This window comes from Triticum urartu, chromosome 5A (assembly GCF_056163025.1).
Source record: "Triticum urartu cultivar PI428250 chromosome 5A, HENAU_Tu73, whole genome shotgun sequence".
Lineage (NCBI taxonomy): Eukaryota > Viridiplantae > Streptophyta > Magnoliopsida > Poales > Poaceae > Triticum > Triticum urartu.
This window is the reverse complement of record NC_141877.1, coordinates 38529313-38537593: the sequence shown is the minus strand read 5'-3', so window position 1 is coordinate 38537593 and position 8281 is coordinate 38529313.

Below are 8281 nucleotides of genomic sequence, written 5' to 3'. Positions count from 1 at the left end.
TACGAACTCTAGGGCTGTTTGTGACACTTATAGGAATAGCCCAACGGATTGATTGGAAAGAATAACTTTGAGGTGGTTTCGTACCCTACCATAATCTCTTCGTTCGTTCTCCGCTATTAGTGACTTTGGAGTGACTCTCTGTTGCATGTTGAGGGATAGTTATGTGATCCAATTATGTTATCATTGTTGAGGGAACTTACACTAGCGAAAGTATGAACCCTAGGCCTTGTTTCAACGCATTGCAATACCGTTTACGCTCACTTTTATCATTAGTTACCTTGATGTTTTTATATTTTCAGATTACAAAAACCATTATCTACCATCCATATACCACTTGTATCACCATCTCTCCGCTGAACTAGTGGACCTATACAATTTACCATTGTATTGGGTGTGTTGGGGACACAAGAGACTCTTTGTTATTTGGTTGCAGGGTTGCTTGAGAGAGACCATCTTCATCCTACGCCTCCTATGAATTGATAAACCTTAGGTCATCCACTTGAGGGAAATTTGCTACTGTCCTACAAACCTCTGCACTTGGAGGCCCAACAACGTCTACAAGAAAGAAGGTTGTGTAGTAGACATCAAGCTCTTTTCCCGGTGCCGTTGCCGGGGAGGTGAGTGCTTGAAGGTATATCTTTAGATCTTGCAGTCGAGTCTTTTAGTTTCTTGTTTTATCACTAGTTTAGTTTATAAAAGAAAACTATAAAAAATGGAATTGAGTTTGTCTCATACGCTTCACCTTTTTAATATCTTTCGTGAGTATGATGGAAAGGATAATTGTGCTCAAGTGCTAGAAGAAGAAATCTATAAAATGTTTGGCACTAAATATTTGAATGATGAGCATGATTGCAATGTTGTTAGTATGAATTCCTTGAATATCCATGATGCTAATGATATGCAAAGCCACAAGCTTGGGGAAGCTATGTTTGATGAAGATGATATTTTTTGTCCCCCAAGTTTTGATGAGCAAATTTATTATGATGAAAGCATGCCTCCTATTTATGATGATTATATTGATGAAAGTGGATTTGGAGAGGTCATGACTTTATTTTGTGATGAACCCACTATTCCGGAGGAGGTTCCAATTGATTATGAGAACAAAATTGCTATCTATGATGATTATTGTGATGAATTGTATGCTATTAAGAATAATGATAACCATGAAACTTGCAATCATGATTTTAGTTTTCAATTGGATTATGCCTCACATGATAGTTATTTTGTTGAGTTTCCTCCCACTACTATTCATGAGAAGAATTTTGCTTATGTGGAGAGTAATAAAATTTTCTACGCTTGTAGATCATGAAAAGAATGATTTATGTGATAGTTATATTGTTGAATTCATTCATTATGCTACTGAAAATTATTATGAGGGAGGAATATATGCTTGTAGGAATTGCAATAATATCAAGTTTCCTCTCTATGTGCTTAAAGTTTTGAAGTTATGCTTGTTTTACCTTCCTACGCTAGTTGATTATTGTTCCCACAAGTTGTGTGCTCACAAAATCCCCATGCATAGGAAGAGGGTTAGACTTAAATGTGCTAGTCATATTCGTCATGATGCTCTCTTTATATTTCAATTCTTATCTTTTATGTGAGCATCATTGAAATCATCATGCCTAGCTAGGGGCGTTAAACGATAGCGCTTGTTGGGAGGCAACCCAATTTTATTTTAGTTCCTTTCTTTTTACTCCTGCTTAGTAATAAATAATTCATCTAGCCTCTGTTTAGATGTGGTTTCACGCATTTAATTAGTGTTTGTGCCAAGTAGAACCTTTGGGAAGACTTGGGGGAAGTCTTTGCGATCATGCTGTAAAAAACAGAAACTTTAGCGCTCACGAGAATTGCTGCCATTTTTTATTGGAGAGTGATATTTAGTTAATTATTTTTGCAGATGATTAATATATAAATTACTCAGGTCCATAAATTTATTTTAGAATTTCATGTGTTCCAGAAGTATACGTTTGATCCAGATTACTACAGACTGTTCTGTTTTTGACAGATTCTGTTTTTCATGTGTTGTTTACTTATTTTGATGAATCAATGGCTAGTAAAAGAGTTTATAAACCATAGACAAGTTGTAATACAGTAGGTTTAACACCAATATAAATAAAGAATGAGTTCATTACAGTACCTTGAAGTGTTGTTTTGTTTTCTTTCGCTAACGGAGCTTACGAGTTTTCTGTTAAGTTTTGTGTTGTGAAGTTTTCAAGTTTTGGGTGAAGTTTCTATGGACTATGGAATAAGGAGTGGCAAGAGCCTAAGGTTGGGGATTCCCAAGGCACCCCAAGGTAATATTCAAGGATATCCAAGAGCCTAAGCTTGGGGATGCCCCGGAAGGCATCGCCTCTTTCGTCTTCGTTCATCGGTAACTTTACTTGGAGCTATATTTTTATTCGCCACATGATATGTGTTTTGCTTGGAGCATCAATTTATTTTGTTAGTATTTGCTTGATGTCATTTATAACAATGTTTTTCATCTTTTATTTCAATAAAAGTGGCATTGATAGCCTTTACTATGCCTATTTTAGAAGTCCACATGTTGCTGTTTGAAAACAGAAAGTTTACTGCTGTTGCAATAATTCCCTAGAAAAGTCAGAATGTGATACAATGTTGAAACCTTTTGCATATTAAGCTCTGATAAATTTACTACAGTGGGAATTTTCTTTCATAATTTTTGGAGCTAGGGAAGTATGGATGTTGCTGCATTCTTTACAGACTGTCCTGTTTAGGCAGATTGCTGTTATGTTTGCATTGTTTGCATATGTTTGCTTCTTTAATGATTGTATTTGAGGATATGACTATTAAATATGAAGAGGAATTTAGTACGCAATGTTGAATAATAATTTTAGTGAGTTGCTACAGTAGAGTATGATAAGGTTTTGGCAATGGTTTATACTAACTTATCTCACGAGTCCTTGTTGAGTTTTATGTGGATGAAGCTTTTGAGATTTAGGGAGACCGTGATATGAGAGGAATTAAGGAGGCACAAAAGCTCAAGCTTGGGGATGCCCAAGGCATCCCAAGATAATATTTCAAGAGGTCTCAAGCGTCTAAGCTTGGGGATGCCCGGTTGGCATCCCACCTTTCTTCTTCAACAACTATCGGTTAGTATCGGTTGATCATAAGTTTTTGCTTCTTCACATGATGTTTGCTATTCTTAGATGTAATTTTATTTTGTTTTTCTTTCTGTTTGAATAAAATACCAAGATCTAAAATTATTAAATGTTAGAGAGTCTCACATAGCTAAATAATTATTTAACTACTCATTGATCTTCACTTATATCTTTCGGAGTAGTTTGTCGTTTGATCTAGTGCTTCACTTATATCTTTTTAGAGCACGGTGGTGGTTTTATTTTATAGGAATTAATGAACTCTCATGCTTCACTTAGATTATTTTGAGAGTATTAATAGCATGATAATTTGCTTAAAATCCTAATATGCTAGGTATTCAAGATTAATAAAATTTTTCTTATGAGTGTGTTGAATACTAAGAGAAGTTGATGCTTGATGATTGTTTTGAGATATGGAGGTAATAATATCAAAGTCGTGCTAGTTGAGTAGTTATGAATTTGAGAAATGCTTGTGTTGAAGTTTGCAAGTCCGGTAGCATGCATGTATGGTAAACGTTGTGTAACAAATTTGAAACATGAGGTGTTATTTGATTGTCTTCCTTATGAGTGGCGGTCGGGGACGAGCGATGGTCTTTTCCTACCAATCTATCCCCCTAGGAGCATGCGCGTAGTGCCGAGGTTTTTGATGACTTGTAGATTTTTGCAATAAGTATGTGATTTCTTTATGACTAATGTTGAGTCCATGGATTATATGCACTCTCACCCTTCCATCCTTGCTAGCCTCTTCGGTATCATGCATTGCCCTTTCTCACATTGAGAGTTGGTGCAAACTTCGCCGGTGCATCCAAACCCCGTGATATGATACGCTCTATCACACATAAACCTCCTTATATCTTCCTCAAAACAGCCACCATACCTACCTATTATGGCATTTCCATAGCCATTCCGAGATATATTGCCATGCAACTTTCCAGCGTTCCGTTTATCATGACACATTCATCATTGTCATATTGCTTTGCATGATCATGTAGTTGACATCGTATTTGTGGCAAAGCCACCGTTCATAATTTTTCATACATGTCACTCTTAATTCATCGCAATCCCGGTACACCGCCGGAGGCATTCATATAGAGTCATACTTTGTTCTAGTATCGAGTTGTAATCATTGAGTTGTAAATAAATAGAAGTGTGATGATCATCATTTTCTAGAGCATTGTCCCATGTGAGGAATAAAAAAAAGAGAAAGGCCATAAAAAAAGAGAAGGCCCCCCCAAAAAAGAGAATGGTCATAAAAAAAGAGAAGGCCAAAAAAATGAAAAAAAAAATGAAAATGAGAGAAAAAGAGAGAAGGGACAATGCTACTATCCTTTGCCACACTTGTGCTTCAAAGTAGCACCATAATCTTCATGATAGAGAGTCTCTTGTTTTGTCACTTTCATATACTAGTGGGGAATTTTCATTACAGAACTTGGCTTGTACATTCCAACAATGGGCCTCCTCAAGTGCCCTAGGTCTTCGTGAGCAAGCAAGTTGGATTCACACCCACTTAGTTTCTTTTGTTGAGCTTTCATACATTTATAGCTCTAGTGCATCCGTTGCATGGCAATCCCTACTCCTTGCATTAACATCAATCGATGGGCATCTCCATAGCCCATTGATTAGCCTTGTTGATGTGAGACTTTCTCCTTTTTGTCTTCTCCACATAACCCCCTAATTATATTCTATTCCACCCATAGTGCTATGTCCATGGCTCGCGCTCATATATTGCGTGAAAGTTTATAGGTTTGATATTACTAAAGTATGAAACAATTGCTTGGCATGTCATCGGGGTTGTGCATGATGAGAGCATTCTTGTGTGACGAAAATGGAGCATGACTAAACTATATGATTTTGTAGGGATGAACTTTCTTTGGCCATGTTATTTTGAGAAGACATGATTGCTTAGTTAGTATGCTTGAAGTATTATTATTTTTATGTCAATATTAAACTTTTGTCTTGAATCTTATGGATCTGAATATCCTTGCCACAATAAAGAGAACTACATGGATAAATATGTTAGGTAGCATTCCACATCAAAAATTCTGTTTTTATCATTTACCTACTCGAGGACGAGCAGGAATTAAGCTTGGGGATGCTGATACGTCTCCAACGTATCTATAATTTTTGATTGTTCCATGCTATTATATTATCAACTTTGGATGTTTATGGGCTTTGTTATACACTTTTATATCATTTTTGGGACTAACCTATTAACCCAGAGCCCAGTGCCAGTTTCTGTTTTTACCTTGTTTTAGGGTTTCGAAGAAAAGGAAAATCAAACGGAGTCCAATTGACCTGAAACTTCATGGAACTCATTTTTGGAAGGAAAGAAGCCCAGAAGACTTGGAGTGCACATCAGGGGACCTTCGAGGAGGCCACGAGGTAGGGGGGCGCGCCCTCCACCCTCGTGGGCCCCTCATGGCCCCCCTGACGTACTTCTTCCGCCTATATATCTCCATATACACTAAAACATCCAGGGAGCACAATAAATCGGGAGTTCCGCCGCCAGAAGCCTCCGTAGCCACCGAAAGCCAATCTAGACCTGTTCCGGCACCCTGCCGGAGGTGGAAATCCCTCTCCGGTGGCCATCTTCATCATCCCGGTGCTCTCCATGACGAGGAGGGAGTAGTTCTCCCTCGGGGCTGAGGGTATGTACCAGTAGCTATGTGTTTGATCTCTCTCTCATGTTCTTGAGATGATACGATCTTGATGTATCGCGAGCTTTGCTATTATATTTGGATCCTATGATGTTTTCTCCCCCCTCTACTCTCTTGTAATGAATTGAGTTTTCCCTTTGAAGTTATCTTATCGGATTGAGTCTTTAAAGATTCGAGAACACTTGATGTATGTCTTGCCGTGCATATCTATGGTGACAATGGGATATCGCGTGATTCACTTGATGTATGTTTTGGTGATCAACTTGCGGGTTCTGCCCATGAACCTATGCATAGGGGTTGGCACACGTTTTCGTCATGATTCTCCGGTAGAAACTTTGGGGCACTCTTTGATGTTCTATGTGTTGGTTGAATAGATGAATCTGAGATTGTGTGATGCATATCGTATAATCATACCCACGGATACTTGAGGTGACATTGGAGTATCTAGGTGACATCAGGGTTTTGGTTGATGTGTGTCTTAAGGTGTTATTCTAGTACAAAATCTAGGGCTGTTTGTGACACTTATAGGAATAGCCCAACGGATTGATTGGAAAGAATAACTTTGAGGTGGTTTCGTACCTTACCATAATCTCTTCGTTCGTTCTCCGCTATTAGTGACTTTGGAGTGACTCTCTGTTGCATGTTGAGGGATAGTTATGTGACCCAATTATGTTATCATTGTTGAGGGAACTTACACTAGCGAAAGTATGAACCCTAGGCCTTGTTTCAACGCATTGCAATACCATTTACGCTCACTTTTATCATTAGTTACCTTGATGTTTTTATATTTTCAGATTACACAAACCATTATCTACCATCCATATACCACTTGTATCACCATCTCTTCGCTGAACTAGTGGACCTATACAATTTACCATTGTATTGGGTGTGTTGGGGACACAAGAGACTCTTTGTTATTTGGTTGCAGGGTTGCTTGAGAGAGACCATCTTCATCCTATGCCTCCTATGGATTGATAAACCTTAGGTCATCCACTTGAGGGAAATTTGCTACTGTCCTACAAACCTCTGCACTTGGAGGCCCAACAACGTCTACAAGAAAGAAGGTTGTGTAGTAGACATCAAGCTCTTTTCCCGGTGCCGTTGCCGGGGAGGTGAGTGCTTGAAGGTATATCTTTAGATCTTGCAGTCGAGTCTTTTAGTTTCTTGTTTTATCACTAGTTTAGTTTATAAAAGAAAACTATAAAAAATGGAATTGAGTTTGTCTCATACGCTTCACCTTTTTAATATCTTTCGTGAGTATGATGGAAAGGATAATTGTGCTCAAGTGCTAGAAGAAGAAATCTATAAAATGTTTGGCACTAAATATTTGAATGATGAGCATGATTGCAATGTTGTTAGTATGAATTCCTTGAATATCCATGATGCTAATGATATGCAAAGCCACAAGCTTGGGGAAGCTATGTTTGATGAAGATGATATTTTTTGTCCCCCAAGTTTTGATGAGCAAATTTATTATGATGAAAGCATGCCTCCTATTTATGATGATTATATTGATGAAAGTGGATTTGGAGAGGTCATGACTTTATTTTGTGATGAACCCACTATTCCGAAGGAGGTTCCAATTGATTATGAGAACAAAATTGCTATCTATGATGATTATTGTGATGACTTGTATGCTATTAAGAATAATGGTAACCATGAAACTTGTAATCATGATTTTAGTTTTCAATTGGATTATGCGTCACATGATAGTTATTTTGTTGAGTTTCCTCCCACTACTATTCATGAGAAGAATTTTGCTTATGTGGAGAGTGCTAAAATTTCTACGCTTGTAGATCATGAAAAGAATGATTTATGTGATAGTTATATTGTTGAATTCATTCATGATGCTACTGAAAATTATTATGAGGGAGGAATATATGCTTGTAGGAATTGCAATAATATCAAGTTTCCTCTCTATGTGCTTAAAGTTTTGAAGTTATGCTTGTTTTACCTTCCTACGCTAGTTGATTATTGTTCGTACAAGTTGTTTGCTCACAAAATCCCCATGCATAGGAAGAGGGTTAGACTTAAATGTTCTAGTCATATTCTTCATGATGCTCTCTTTATATTTCAATTCTTATCTTTTATGTGAGCATCATTGAAATCATCATGCCTAGCTAGGGGCGTTAAAAGATAGCGCTTGTTGGGAGGCAACCCAATTTTATTTTAGTTCCTTGCTTTTTACTCCTGCTTAGTAATAAATAATTCATCTAGCCTCTGTTTAGATGTGGTTTTATGCATTTAATTAGTGTTTGTGCCAAGTAGAACCTTTGGGAAGACTTGGGGGAAGTCTTTGCGATCATGCTGTAAAAAACAGAAACTTTAGCGCTCACGAGAATTGCTGCCATTTTTTATTGGAGAGTGATATTTAGTTAATTATTTTTGCAGATGATTAATATATAAATTACTCAGGTCCATAAATTTATTTTAGAATTTCATGTGTTCCAGAAGTATACGTTTGATCCAGATTACTACAGACTGTTCTGTTTTTGACAGATTCTGTTT